Source organism: Fukomys damarensis, unplaced genomic scaffold, assembly GCF_012274545.1.
Source record: "Fukomys damarensis isolate Sample0158 unplaced genomic scaffold, DMR_v1.0_HiC HiC_scaffold_32, whole genome shotgun sequence".
In the NCBI taxonomy this organism is placed as follows: Eukaryota; Metazoa; Chordata; class Mammalia; order Rodentia; family Bathyergidae; genus Fukomys; species Fukomys damarensis.
In genome coordinates, this window is record NW_022900944.1 from 26,322,477 (window position 1) to 26,339,295 (window position 16,819).

Here is a 16,819-nt window from a genome sequence, read left to right on the forward strand (position 1 = left end):
AGTACGAAGAGTCCTCAAAAATGTAAAACTTGGGCTGGGGATTGAGCTCAGTGGTTCTGCCGCCTGCCTCACGAGAACAAGGTCCCAAATTTGATCCCTGGTACCAAAATAAAAATCTAAAACCAGAAACTCCACGTGAACTAGCTATTGACCTTCTAGTTATCTTTCTAAAAGTGTTAAAGACATCATATTATGGGGACACATGCACACTCCCCTTATATCGATATCATTTGTGATATCTAAATATTTGAAGAAGCATCAAGAGATGAATAGATTTTTTAAAATGTAGCATTTATGCACAAGGGAATGCTACTGGACATAAGGATAAACTTGAGTCATTCGTAGGAAAATTAATGCATGTTGAGACCATGTTAAGAGAAATAAATCAAATGCATAAGATATCATATTTCTCTCTTATAAATAAAGAGCAAAACACAAAATAAATAATAGGAAGCAGAGAGATAGTTCTCCCTCTCTATCTAAGTAACTTGCATTGCTAAGACAAAATACCCAACATCCAAAGTTAAAGGGGAAAAGGTTTATTTAGCTCACAGTTTGAAGAGGTTTCAGATCACCATCAGCTGACTCCAAGTCAGGGTGGCACGCGGTAGAGGGGTAACAGTTCACGGCTGCATAAGACAATAAAAGCAACAAGGGACCTTAACAGCATCTTTCTGCCCCTTTTATCTTAACCCTTTTATCTGAGGGCAGGTAGCACTCACACCCTTAACCCTAGTGCCCTTGAGCCTGGCACTGAATTACACACTCTAAATTCAGCCACCTATGACAATATACGTCTTTTTTTTCTCTCTCTCATTGAGTTTTTGGTACATTTTAGGTATACAGTACAATTACATTCATCATTGGGATCTTGTACCTTTACATGATAGGTCTTGGTTCTCACTTTTTCCCCTTGTCCCTGCCCTCCATTCGTCCCCTCCTCCCCTCCCCATTAAACAATTCCCCAGTTGCTTTCTTTATTCCTTTTTTTTTTTTTTGTACCAGATGATCGAACTCGGATCCTAGTACTTGCGAAGCAGCCTGCAGAACCACTGAGCTAAATCCCAAACCACCCTATCCATATACACCATATACCATATGTCCGTTCTCCTTCTCTCTCTCTCTCTCTCTCTCTCTCTCTCTCTCTCTCTGTCTCCATCCCCCCCCTCCTATAAAATAAGGTCTTGCTAAATGACCCAGACATTTCTTTTGTCTTAGCCTCCCAAGCCCCTGGAATCAAAAGCATGAACCTTATTTTTTAAAGTAACATTGATCGAGAGTTCATTTGAAAGATCATTTCAATAATCTCCTTTTGTCCCCTATATTTCAACTTTATTCTATAGAATAACCTTAACGATCTTTCTAGAGAACCACTGTTTCATCAAATGTTTACAAATCACTGAGTCCTGTATTAGGAACACCAATCTGAAATCTATACTTATGAATACAATCTGTCTATACACAGAGAGATAAAATTTCTTTTACTGTTATCCATGGCAGACTTATCACAGTGCTAATTCCCAAGTAAGCATCAAATGTTCATTAACAGTTTGAAACATTCTTTTTAAATTATCTAATGAGTTTAGGGCTTGCTATAAGACCCTATGCATGCCATTTTAAAGGGAGGTTACTTATTGAGATGGATAGGAAAATTAGCACAAGCAGGAGGATTAGTGTCAGGTGTACTGCACAGAGGCCTCACTGAACGTATCCCCTGCAGACATGGTACCTTGAGTTATACCCCCAGAAACTGCCTGTTAAACATGATCGCAAGTGCCATTGCTCTCCATGAGAATATGAGCACATAATTTTATGAGGCTGCTTCCTTGCCTCATTAATTTTAATGGAACTTTGCATAGAAAAATATTTTCCAGGTATTGTATAATGCATAGCAAGGCCTATGAATCCTAAATAATATACCTAATATTATTCCTCATGTAGCAAAAAATAAAGAATTATTGTTTATAATTTAGGTGAAGTATTGGGTATCAAATCGCCCTCACCTTCACAATGTCTTTATTATTAATCCCATATAGATTTCATAGTAAAAAGTCCTAACGTTTTTGTCTTAAAGAATTTTTAAAAGTCATAGCATGATGAAAAGGTTCATTATTATAAGACTATAAAGCTGTGTGATTAGTCAATATTGCTATAAATTACTTATCTAACTTAGAAAAAATAAAAATGTTTGCAGCTTATCTTTAGTTAAGTATCACTTAAAGTGGGATAAGTTTGTATAAGCACCATGCAAAAGAAGATCTCTAGATTCATTACAGAAAATTTTCACACTAAAAAAATGAGTCTATGTTACAATGGGTACATGACGCAGGGAGGTTGGTTTTGGCAATGGATTTCTTTTTATAGCTCTGAGTCTAATATCCTATTGTTGTGGACTAGGGGCTCATCCTTACATTGATGCTTCCTGTTGAGAAAACAGCACTGCACATTGGCTTTGTCACATCTGTCAAGTGTCCAGATGGGAAAACTGACTTCATTCATGAATAGTTTAGCACCTTGCAAATGCCTCAGTTTCATTTCTCCTTCTCCAAATCTGAAAAAAAAAAAAAAGTCATGTCTGTCTGTACAGAGCAATCTTATTTTTTGTACTATTCCCAAGGGAAATTTTCTTTTCCCCTTTAATTCACTGAATAGTAATACTAACAGATTCGTCTTCATTTTACTTCCAGCTCATCCTCTTGCTTCCAAAGACAGTGCCTATGGAAGAGATGGAAACAGGAGTAAGATAGATGAAACCGGAACTGAAAAGAAATTTTCATTTACTCAATAGTTTGCCTTATTTTGTCCTCTTTTACAAATTCCATCCTCAACCTCCTGAATGAATATGGTGCCTTTTTAGATCAATAATAAATTTTGTATTAAAATTAAGTTCAAGAAAGAAAAATTAGTTTTATAATCATGTATGTATATTCTCATTATTCAGTATATGACCCTAGTGACAGCATAAAAACGATTTATGTTAAGTGGATAATATACGTTGTTATCTTTATCAGCTATATTGTATGCTATTGATTCAAAACTTCCTTCTTTACTTTGTATGCTTTCAGATAAGAAAAACAGAAAATATGAAAGGTTGTGACATGTAAGGGTGATTATTTAAATATGTAATGACAGTTCTACTCGTTTTTTCTTTCAGTTAGAATATTTACAGTGTCTCATTATCAATATCACCTAATGACAAAGCTTTAATAAATATGAGCTTCAAATCTTGTATTTTCCTAGGCAATTTTATTATTTTACCTAATCTTTAAAATATGTAAATATTTGAAAATAATGGTTTTATTATTATTAATTTTTCTGGGTAATAGGTTGTTTGCAAAAGTAGTTGTGATTAACACTCTTCCTGTATCTCTCGTATAAGCACTTTAGTGTAATCCTTCCCCATATAGAGTCTAGGCTCTGTCCTATTACTTGTTTTGGCCAAAGTGTCAATATTTGGACATAATGAGGTCTGAGTCACCTTAAATTAAAGTGTACCAATAAACTCAATCAGGAAAAAAAAATAGTGAACTCTACCAAGGGACATAAGTCTAAAATTAATTTTAATCATGTATATTATTTTATGGGCATATAGGGCTAGTTTGACGTATTTATTTTAATTTACAAATATTACAGCATTATGATATATCTTAAAGATGTGTAATAAATAAATAAAACATGCAAAGATTTTTCTGAGCTTTGGAGTATCTATATTGCTCACAATTGATCGATTGGTACCAAAAATTGAACTAGATAGTCCCTAAATGGAATCTCTTAGCTAATCAACGTAGTAGTCAATAGTATTAATGACAGAGTTATTAATAAAGCCTTTTCCTAGCAATAGATGTATAAAGCAGTTATTGTTGCCAATGCATTATAGATAAAGAGATTGAGGCTGTTCATTCTCTTGATTCATGAAATTTGTAAACTGTCACATTGAAATGCAAGTACTTCACCTGTGGATCAAAAGCACATGTTATGGGCTGGGGATTTAGCTCAGTGGTGCCGCTGCCTGCTTCATGAGTGCAAGGACCCGAGTAGAAAAACAAAAAACAAAATCTCATGTTATGAGACACTATCTCAGACCTCTATTGTGCATGTTCTAAATCACATCACTCTTCAAATTACTCAGCTAAGACAGGGGCTATTATTAGTGTCCCCTTGATCACTCGGCAGCAAGACTATACAATCACAGCCTATATCCTCTGCAAAGTGTATTAAGGACTCTTATTGACCTCAATGGGAGATTGCTTAATAATTCCCCTAACGCCTTTGACATTTGAGAGTCCCTAGAACTCTGATGCCACCCAGCCTATGCCCTGTCACATCACCACTTCTAATCCTCCATCAGAGAAATATATATATATATATGTAATAGACGTGTGGGAGGACATTGTTTTCTGCATCAATCTTGTCTCATTATATAGTATACTTGATAGTTTCACTTCGTTAATGCCTCCATATTCCATTCTTTCCTAGAGAGGCTTTCTACTATGAGTGAGAGTCAATTAAATTTAAACTTCAACTGAAATATTATGCCAACCTATAGGTAAAATTTATGAAAATTCAGGGCTCTAACTAAGTGAACAGTGTTTAATTAGGAGTTCTGTCTATCTCCCGGCTAAAGTTTGGCCTTTAGGAGAGCTAGGGCATTGCAACAGAAAACATACAGCTCTGGGAGTCTCCTGTGAACAACGGCACAGGTTAAGCATATTTCTTTCTTTCATTATTCTCAACCATCCATTCAATCAATGCTAGTGCAGTGGCTGACATATAAGATGATCCAAAGAAAATGAGTCACTCACACTGTACTAAAATAGACAGGTAAATGAAACAGACCCATAACATTTCAAAGAAAACCTGACCTGTGTTGACAGACTGGAAATTCTTTACAGAGAGCACTGTAATCATATTTTAAACTACAACACATGCCTACCTCTCAAGTAATCTTTGTGCGCTTAACAGGCTGATTTACTTACCATCTAGTGAACTCTTATACGAAATGAATTGGAGCAATACTATGGAATATAATTTAACAAAATCAGAATGAATTGACTTAGAGAATCAACATTAGGTTATAGTGATCACTACCACAACTTGCTAAGACTTCAGAGGGTCTGAAATGCCTTCTCGTGACTGAATTTAACTTGATGTAGACTCAGTAGAACCTGTTCTGGACTGTTTTCCTGATCCAGATTAACTTCTTTCAGTTATTGAATTGTTCACTTACAAAATAGATCACTAATGCATTTAATATTTATAAAGGCCGGCAGTTGGGCCTATCTACAGAATATTCTGTAGAATAGATGGATATAACTTGAGACAATCAAAATATGACTTGAGAGAAAAGGAAGAAATCATATCTCATAGATTAAACACATGAAGGCATAGACGGGGTCTTTATTTGACTTGATTTTCAATGTAAGTGCAATATAAATTTAATGAGGCACAGAGGTAGAAGAAAAGAAAGCGCTATGAAGACTAGACTGTTTTCAAGTTAGACTCATGTAGTTGCAAATTATGAAATGAAAAATAATTTTTTGATGGAGGTTTTCACTGATACATATAAAACAGAAAAATTGAGTAAAACTGTAAAATTTTAAAAATTAACTAATCAGTAAAATGAAGATTATCAAGCTAACAGTTCGAAGTGTGAAATTAATATAAAATTGACTATGTGGTTTGTAAATTGATATATTTAATATCGACTTTATATTGAATTATTCATATATAAAATATAATATAGTTCAGTAATTTTTGAGCATTTATTTTGTTTGTGATGGATTTTAGGTACTGAATATCTAGCAGTTCTTTCTTCCAATAGTTGTGAAAAGAACATAGGGCATGAGATCAGCCATCTGGACATTTTAGGTGTACGAACACAGTATTCTTAAGTGGAGGCAGAAAGAAGTGAAACTGTATATATGTGTTGACTAGGAATTCCTTATTTTCCTTCCCATCCTGTCCCTCAAACCATTCTACTTTTTGTTTTTGTGAGTTAGATGTTTTATATACTACATATAAGTAGAATCGTTCTTATGTGACTGTCACATTCTTATGTGATCCTCTAAATTCATCCACATTTTTGCATATAACGGCATCCTTCTTTTTAAAGTGAAATAATATTTGAGATCTTGGCTGCAATTCTGGATACCCAGAAATCAGACTACTGAATTATAAATCTATTTTTAATTTTTTGATGAAGCACCATACTGTTTTGGATAGCACTAATACAATTTTATATTATACCAAAAATACTTAAGTTATCTAATTCTTCCCCATTTGTTATCTTTTATAGTTTTTTAATCTGTTTGAGTTTTAGTACTAGTATCTAATCAGCTGAGAGATGCTACCTCATTAAAGCTATAATTTGTAATTTACCAATTATGAGTTATACTGAGAATATTTCTATATACTTCTAGTTATGTATTTGTCTTTGAAAATTTTCTTTTCAAGTCTTTTGCACATTTTTAAATTCTTTTTTAGGTATATTGCTGTCATTTGTTGCTAGTTTTGGTATTACAGCATAGAAATTCCCTAACTGTTTGGGGTATTAACCCATTATTAGATGTGTGGTCTGATCTTTGCATGGTGGTTCATGCCTTTAACCCCAGTTTTCAAAGAGCCTGATGCTGGAGGGAGGATTAGTGCCAGTTGAAAGCTAGCCTGGGCTACAGAATCATTTTAAGGCCAACCTGAAATACAAAGGGAGACCTCAACTCAAAGAAACAAAGCAACAAACAAAGTATGTTTTGAGAAAACTTTTCCTTCTTTCTTGAGATAACTTTTTAATTCTGTCATCTGTGGCTCTTTGCCTTACAAAAGGCCTAGTCTGAGGGAGTCTCTCATCTGTTTGTGATTTTGCCTCCTCTTTGGGAGATTCACCAAATCTTGCCAAAATCAGTTGTTATGAGGCTTCTCCACTGCACCATCGTACAGGGTTTTTAAGTTTCAGGTCTTATACTTATGTCTTTAAATCTCTTTGAGTAATTATTTTACATGTTAAAAGTAAGATTACAGAACTTGATTCCCGGTACCCACCACCCTCAAAAAAGCAAGATTTCAATTTTCCAATTTCATTATTTCATGAGGGAATATTCATCTTTAAAAGCATCAGCTGTGAGGAGGCTATCTTTTTCCCTTCGCCCATCGTAATACCGTTGTTTAAGGTCAGCTGGCCCTGCATTCATGGGCTTGTATGAGGCTCTTTGTTCTTTTCAATTCACCTAAAGTTTGGCTTTTTTGTCAGTGGCGTTGTATTTCAATTCAATCAGTGTGAATTAAATGAATATTTAATGTACTTTGGAATCAGGAAATTTGAGGGATTCAAGTTTGTGCTTCTTTTTTCAAGATTCTATCATTATTCTTTGGTGCTTCCATAAGAATTTTACAAACTTGATTTTCTTTTAAATGACATTCTGTGACCCCTTTCTTATATGAGTAGACTCTCACTCCTCCACTCTTCAGACTATCTATAGACAAACCAAACACCTGAGATTCCAAACCGAACATTTGTTATTCTATGTGTAGTTTATTATTTTTGTACTTTAAATCTTGGTTTAAATTATTTTAAATAGATGTTGGACATGTTTCACAATATTCATAGTTCTCCCAGGGTCTTTAGTGTGTGGTCACTAAGCAAGGTATACATTTTCAATCAAGAAAAACGGAAAGCACTATTCTTTCTAAATAAATTTTCTAATAGTAAGTTCAGCACTAAATACTAACATCATACTGGAACCTCTGGGTTTCAATTTCGTTCAGATGCCCTAGGGTTCCAAAACTTATAATATGGTAAAACTTTTAACACTGAAACAAAAGCACATTCTGTCATACATATGAGTCCAAAGTACTGCTCATTTGCATTGTCATCTCAATGTGATTCATTGTAGATTTCTCAAGTCTTTGTATATCTATGCTGCTGCTACAATTAGTATAAGATAAAAGCTAGTGAGACCAAGAAATAACAACCTAAGAGCAATGTTTAAATACTCCACAAATACTTACTAGTACAACAAATGAATCAGTACATTTATGTGTTCACAGCACTTCATTAAGCAACTAAATTTGTTTGAAGGACTATGACAGATTCACTCTTTTAATTCTCAATATTGTTCCAAATGTTTTCATGCTTAGCATAGAAGTGTGACTTTTAAAGCAAAGAGACATCAACATAATTCTGTTTCTAACACATATTAACCTTCAATTTCACTAGCATATTCTTTATATCCTATATTCAGAATGTCCAAAGTCTTATGATTAATCAATCAATTGATTTACCTACACTAGTATTTTGAATATTTATAATTTACCATGTTCTATTTTATTGCTGAAACACATTCTTGAGTACAAATATATTTAGTCTTTGTTACACTATGTTCAGAGTCTAATGAGGGAAAAATGCTTTTATCAATTAATCATACACATAAATGCAATGTTATAACTCCAATTGCTACAAATGAAGTAACCACAGTGCTCTAAGAGGAATAAAGAATTCTGATATTATGTGAGTGATCAGTGATGGTTTCAATCAAAAGATGACCTGATTCAACAAGAATAGGAATGCAAGATTTTCAGGATATTAATGTAGACACCGTATGACCAGAAGGTTTAGAGTTATCAATGAGAGGCTGAAAGAGTTTGCAACTTGAAAGCCAAGAGCATCAGGTAGAGAAATAAGCAGAGACTAGACTAAGCAGTCTTATAAGGTGACTAAAAATTTTTTTTTAATTTCCCCTTTGGTTCAATGGCAATTCATTCAAGGATTTAAGCAAAGGAGTGACAATATCAGATTTATGATTTAAAAAATGGCTGATTGTCCCCTTCCCCCAACTATAAACCTAGTTTGAATTAGAAACTAATTAATGTTTAGGATCATTGTTTGACGGTGATTATCTTTGATTTCTTTTGTACCCATCAGATGAGGAATTGAGAATTGTCTTCATTGATGCTTTAATCACCAGAGGACTGTTCCACTTGATCAGTGCTTAGAGTTCTTCCAATGTTATCTACTTTACAATAAAAGGAAATTCCCCAAAGGTCATCCTTGTATTCTGGGAACAAAATTATAATTATTAACAATAAATTCAAATCCAGGGTTCATTTACCAAAATTGAAAGGTTGTTTAAAAAATACTTTAACAACTATGAAGTTAACAATGGAATCATTAATTAAATTACTTAATAGTAACATTTAAGAATCGGTTAAAAATAATTAAAGTAATGAGACCAGCAACATTTAGAAGATAGTATAAAGAGGACAATTGTGTGGCATAGCAAATGTCCCTGGACACTTAATAATTACAAATACTTAAATGCATTCTTGGTTCCAAAATGGCCCCATGTGGAGTAGAGAGGGAAGAGGATAGTCATTAAGAGATATAAATTCAAAAAGTCCTCTGAGTTTCCTCTCCAAAAGTAAACTATGAGTATTAATTTGTAAACTGTAGTAAAGCTAAATCATATGTATGTATTATTGTATAACATAAAAATCTCTTGTATTTTTTAAGCAAGAATGGAGGCTTTGTTAATTCTTAGTGTTGGAATTAATCCATATACTGAATCTACTACTCACCGGATTAACTGAGTCGTGCCCAGCATCTTGAACCACCTTTCTCTACATGAGTAAAAATAAATAATTTTTAAATTGAACACATAAAGTGAGGTGTGAAGACATTTGCATTTGTTGTCTTCAGTGCTTAGGTTCAGTTCATGTTCAGGCAGGAGGTGTGGTTAGATAAAGTGCTATTTCAGAACATAAAAAGTGGAGCTGAGTCTAACCTTACACCATAAACCCAGGGTGAGAATTCTATGAAAGAGTTACACATGCTACCTAGGCTTTAAGCAACATTATTATTTCTTTGCCAAGATCATCCATATATTCACAAAAACATTTAAAATGGTAATAACATATATTTAGATCAGGTGATTTTCATCACTGAATCTCAATGCTATTCAAAGTGTGAACATTTTCCAAGCAATGAGGACTATTCCCTTTATTTTATAACAAAAGCTTTGTTTATCACTGTTCCTCCTTTTGGCCTTGCCAGCACATGACCTCAGGGTAGTGTCTGTTGAATCTAAACCACTTTTCATAATAATTTTTTCCTTCTTCTCCATGAATCCCTTTTCTCCAAGCTTTGGTAATGACTAAATTCTAGAGTTTTATTCTCGTTTTGATTCTCTCATTTTCTGTCTATTTCCAGAAAGATTTGGTATGGAGTAAGATGATGAAAACAAATATAAAAGCAAACAGTCATGTAGATAGAATACTTGACCCTGGTGTATATTTTTACATGCCTCTAAGGACGATCTGCCCCAGCAGCCACAGGTACCATGTAAATACGTCGGATGTCCTGCCGTCACTTGTTAATTCAGATGCTCCACTCTCCTCTCAGCCAGTTCTCACTGACCATCTCCCCCTCTGTGGCTTCACAAAATATTGTTTTACCACCTCTGAAAGTCTGATAACTTTTAATTGTGATCTGTTTGCAATTGATACCATGTGTTTCCAAATGTTTGGGTTGGGTATCTCTGTAGTTAGCTTGGGTTAAATTTACATGCGTTTGGAGTGTAAATGAATCCACTCATAAATTCAAATGCTGACTCGTGCAGTTCAAGGAGTTGGCTCTGCTGTTCTCATGGAATGGTCCATCTTTTCATGCTCACATCTGATTTTGGGTTAGAATAAACACCCTTCTATACTGGTATTATACAAAACGAGACCTCTGAAGATGGGAAAAATTATTTTCCATTTTTATCAACCAGCAGAGTATTCTTTTGTGTTACAAGTTCCAAAATTTAGAATACTGAGATAATAGGAACTTATTCCAATTAACAATTTCATCCAGTTATTAGGAAAGACAAAAGGGATGCACTTTTTAAATAAAGATGTGACAAGATTAGAAACCGATGGAGATCATCAGAAATTTGAGGAAAAATATATTTTTCCCTGCTCAGTTAGCAATTAGACAGCTGTATTTTGCACAAGCTAAAATTGATACCAGGAATACTGTGCTCAAGTGGCTTGGGCCAGAAATAGAACCTGAGCATAAGTTAGAGTGAAAAGCTTCTTCCTGAATGTCCACAAGACGATTTTCCCATGTCTACCCGGTGTTGCCATATTCATGGGTAAGTGACTTTTTCCCTTACTTAAATTTCAAATATGGAAGTCTTTTTCTTTATTTCCCCTTTCTTTTTCTTTTCCTTCTCTTTTCCCTTTCTTTCGTTTTTTTCATTTTCTTAATTTCCTTTCTACATTCACCACTCCTTCAACACTACAGATTCTAGCAGACGGAAATAAAAACAAACTCACTGGTAACTGTTTAAAACAACAAAGTAGGTGAGGAGGTGCAAAAAGGGATGGAGAAAGAGTGCATAGGACAAATCGGTGATCTTTTCACTAATACCTCTCTGGATTTTTAACCATCTTTCTAAGTGATCATTGAAATAGTCATTCTCTAAGTAGAAAATGCAGGGACTAAATTAATTGAATAGTACTCCTTAGGAAAAAATCCTTTCAGACATTGAAGTAGTGTAGCTCGTCTTTTGCCAATTTCCTTGAAAGAGCATATTTAATCCTCTTTGATATTCATCAATAAATATAGTTTTTGTTACAATAGTCAGTCCTCTCTGGAGCTAACATTTGTTATTACAACCTGCTCATAGGAAATATCAGGACCAGCGTTACTGTGTCACCCTATTAAATAGACAAGTAAAGGATAATAACGAGTACTTATGGTAGTGTCCGGTCTTCATTTCATGAGATATTTTAGGGAAAATATACGAGTAGAGAAAAAATAGCCTGTTTTGTTTCATAAATTGGCTCATAGTTAGAGAAAGATGAGACTGTGATGGAGTAATTGAGGGTCTGCACCATGCATTTATGCAAAACCACTCTAAAATCTTGTAGAAAAAATGCGCACAGCATGTTGTATGACAAATCCTCCATTAGTATTTTATTGTACTAATGATGCCGCAATTATTCATTCATTTCTCAAAGTCCTTTGAGTCATTCCATTTTGAGCATTATCTTAATAATACATGTATTAGCATTTTACCTATGGTAGTAATATTATTGATCTCACGCCATTAAGGTTTGCTGCATTTTTAAGAACCATTACCTGATTGTATAGTAACCCTGACTGGCAAAATCACATCACTTTCTCTGTTAAAGTTTGGTGGACAGCAACACACACAAAAAAGCAATTTCACCTGCTTCGGTGTGTGTCTGCCTGCTTGATAATGTCAATCAATAAGTGAATTCACTTTCCCATAGCCTCTGGTAAACAAGATGTCTGCTTCATTTCAGATGCAAACACAAAGAATAGAACCAAGATATAGGTGGATTACAATAGACTGTTGTGTGTGATGTTTAATGGGCATTTGGGGGAGTATTGGAGGTTAGGAGTGGACATACTGAAAATTATCTCTTTTAAAGAAAAAAATTGACTGACTAATCCACAGCAACAGCAGTATGGTGTTCTGGAAAACTTTTTAATGGGGATGAAAGGTTCATTTTATTTTTCTTAATAGGATTGAGATGAAAAGCCATTTGAATTCAAATACATTATAAGATATTCACAGAGAGGATCTATCACCTTATTATAAGTTATCTACCTAACCAGCTCACTGTCTGCTTGTTGTATAGCAATCTCTCTATAGATCTAATAAACCATTTAGTTAAACAACATTGTCTTTATATTCTCCCCTTCTATTTATCTCCTACCTAGATTTCTATTTTACCTGGTGAATGTGAGATACTTTATGAAGCCAGTTGCTATTTTAATAAAACATCGATGTGATCTCAGGCCATCAAAAGTAAGTTTAAAGAAATTTTAATACAGCTGTAGCTCTTAAGAAAAATTTAGATAACTAATGATCACCAACCACGTACTTCTGGACTATGCATGAATAAACAGTTTAAATCACGGCAGGTCTATTCTCCTATCCCAGTTGATATGGATGAAATAGGAACTTGAATTTTGGACAAATTATTTTAGTAGTATATTTTTACAGCAGTCACATATACAAAAATAATCACATTTTAAAAATTATTCCAGGTATCTGCTCTTAACCCCCACAAAAAATAAACAACATAAGCATTAAAAAGAAAAGAAACACAAGGACAAGAACATAAGGGTCATTAACCAGCACAACTACCATTACAATACTATATGCTAGAAGTCTGTGCATTTTAATATGTGACAGGCACCAGTCTAAGATTGGAAACATGAAAAGTCCTATTGAGAAAACAGATGGAGCACTCAACTGGGTTTATCTAAAAATAAAGGAGCTATTTACAAAATTTAAAGAAATTTAAATGTTTGAAGGAACAAACAAATGATGCTGAGACATTAAGGAACTGTCACTGTGTGAAGTCCCTGAAGAGCCATGAGACCAAAGAGTAAAGGTAAAAGTTGCTGTAGGCCAGTAAGAGCTGGAATCATGAAATAAGAGAGCCCATTAGTTATCTAGACTAGGAAGCCTTCAAATATTTTGACTAAAAATACTTTGTCTCTCTTTCTTCCTACTCTTCCATCTCTTGTCCATGGTTTCCTTCATGGATGCAGCAAGAAGCTAAAAGGGATAGGATGGATCCCAATATACCATTTGTACAGGTCAGTTTGTCCTCAAAAGATTCTTGATTAAAGAGGAGGGAAGGGGTCGTGTGTACCTAGAGGAGATGTAGAATATCTGGCATGATGCTTCACCGGAGTTAAGCCCTACCTTCCCCTGAGGTTATTCTTTGTGGCACTTAAGGTAACTGCCACTCACAGTGAAAGAATGACAACTTAAATTTTAGCTAGTAATTGGTACTTATATGTAAATCCCAGCTCCATCTTGTCCCATCACCTCAATAAACACACACACACACACACACACACACACACACACACACACATTTTATATTAAAAAAATAAAAAGAGATTAAAATAGCTTCAATGGAACAAAGAATATTTATTAGATTGGATAAAGTTTTGAAATAAAGAACTTAGCAGTGCACAAACATTTTGAAGAGGATTGCAATTGATTTTCACAGCAACGCAATCATCAGGCTAGAAAGGGAGCTTTATTCCCATTTATAGATAAGGAACTTAAAGTTCAAGAAGTCTAGGAGTTCCTTTGCAGTCTTGCAATCAATGCTAGAAGTTATACTCCATTCCGGACAGCCTGAGCTTTGATCCCTTAGTGCACCTACCTCCATTCCTCTCCACTGCATCCCATTTCTCAGCTTAGCTTGTGCATCACAAGCAGGCAGCATTTTATATTCATATTACTAATTTTCTGTAGCTCCCAAGAAGCAACAAACCTATGTCAAAATCGCACATTCATCCCATTCAAATTGATTCAAGTGGTCATAAACTCTATTTTCATAATGTTTGTATGTTTTGATATGTGGATAATTCCTTGGCCTACAAAACAAATATTAATATATTATTAACTGATCCCCTAGTACAACTGGTGATGACCTTTTGAAAAACTGAGATAAGCTGATGAGAGGAGCTCCATGAGAAATAGTAAAGGTCATTTGCATTTTATCATTTAATTTTCATAATGCAGATGTCAAATAAAGCTTAATAAAGTGTGTTTTTGGAAGAAAAAGTATATGACACCATGAATTATATCAGTGGGACTGTCACAGTGAGTTTTGATGAATATTCTTTAGATTATACAGTCAAGATTATCTTCCCAAAGTAGAGGAATTCTAATCACCATCTTACTGTATCTGATTCAGCTGTACCCCAAGAATAGGAATACCCCACTTTCTCTGTTATCCATTGCTATATAACAAATCACACTGAGTGACCTAAAATAATGATTCTTATTAGTTCACACAATGCTGTCATTGTCTGGTTTTAGTTGATCAGCTGCTTCACTAAGTGAGACTGTTGGTATCACTCATGTGGCTTCACTCAAATGTGTGATTGATCGGGGCTGTGACATTTCATGTCGATTAGCTAGGGCACTAGTTCTGATACAAGCTGGTGATCCTCTCTCTTTCGTACATGCTCCCTTTCTTTCTGCATGGTCTCTCGTCATTTAGTATACTAGCCTGAGTTTCTTTTACATGGTGGCAAGAGTTCCAAGAAACTGAAATCAGTAGCCACCCAATTCTTATGGACTAAAACCAAAACTGAGATTATATTACTTCAGTCTTTGTCAGTGACTTTGGTGGAAGTTACAAGGTCAGAAAGAAGAGCCCTTCCCTTAAGAGAAAAATGATAATCCAGTGTATGGCCAGGAGGGCCAGAAATGGTGGTATTTGGAGACTACTTTCCATATCACTTCTTGTCTTCTAAATCTAGGTCAGGGGTAGTATCTATAATATACTGATCTCATATTCTGAGAAATAGAAATAATACCTTCCAAGGAGTCGTAAGTCTGGACAAGTCACACAGCGAAAAGCTTTTTGTGATGAAAGGAAGATGACTTATTAGGAATATCTAAGGATTACACCTGGAAGATGAGACCTAATTTGAAATTTCCCACCCTATTTCACCTTGAGGTGTATAAATTAAGACAAATTGACCATATTCTATTAGATCCTTCATTTCTCATCCTTGTGAGGATATATGGCTTTGCTTCCAATATCAAGGCAGCCCAAGCTCTTATACATACTTCACAACTGGAAAAATAACTTCTTACTATATATGCTGATGAAGTGAGCACATGGAAAAATAACTTTTAACATTTGTTGAACATCTAGTTTATGTCAGGGAATTTCATGTATGGGAACTCATTTAACATTCATGACTACTCAAAGAAATAAACATTGATAATAAACATAATTCATTTATCCATGAAATTATTTGAAAATCTGCCTTAACTTGTTTCTGGGTATTATTTGGAGTGTGAATATATGGCCCATAATAAAATAGGCAAATATTCTCTCTGGTTGCTTATTAGCATATTCCAAATTCTAATAAGTCATACAACTATTTTGTTGTTTGTTCATTTTCTATTAAATAGTAATATACATTGTGAAGAAAATTTAAACATTGGAAATAATCTAGAGATTTGCTAATTCAAGATGATGAGATGTGTGTGTGTGCTAAATGCTATTCTCTTACTCACATTATACTATTTAATCCCTACTCTTTCCCTGAAAAATAATAAAAATATTAGTGTTTTTGCTTGTTCCAAAGTTATTTTCATACAGTGTATAAAAGCTAATATCATTTCTTATTCTATGATTTTTAAGTAAAAAAAAAGAAAGAAAGGCTAAAGTACTGTATAATCATGTTATTCTTGGCAATTTCTTACTCCCTTAACTGTTCGCTGTGGGGACATTTCTATGTGAGTATTCATGCTACTCAGTTATATTCATTCTTTCAAGAAAGTCCTTCAACTCATTTATAATATGACTTCTCAGCAAAATACCTCAAGAAAGTGACAAAATAAACTTCATGGATATATAAAGAAAATTATTTTTTAAAAACACATTAGTTGGGATCAGAATCAAATAACAGTAAACACAAACCGCATCTGTGAGATTAACACAGAGCACTACTGGAGAGTCATAGGAAAGGTGGATTTAGAAGAAAAAGAAACAACCAGTGACTCTTGTAATATTTTATTTAGAAATATAGATTTAGGTCTGCGATCACACGGCGGCGTGCGCGCGAGCTCCCGGCCTGCGCGGGAGCTCCCGGCCTGCGCGACAACAGACCCAATATTTTTTAAACACATTAGTTGGGATCAGAATCAAATAACAGTAAACACAAACCGCATCTGTGAGATTAACACAGAGCACTAGTGGAGAGTCATAGGAAAGGTGGATTTAGAAGAAAAAGAAACAACCAGTGACTCTTGTGTTATAT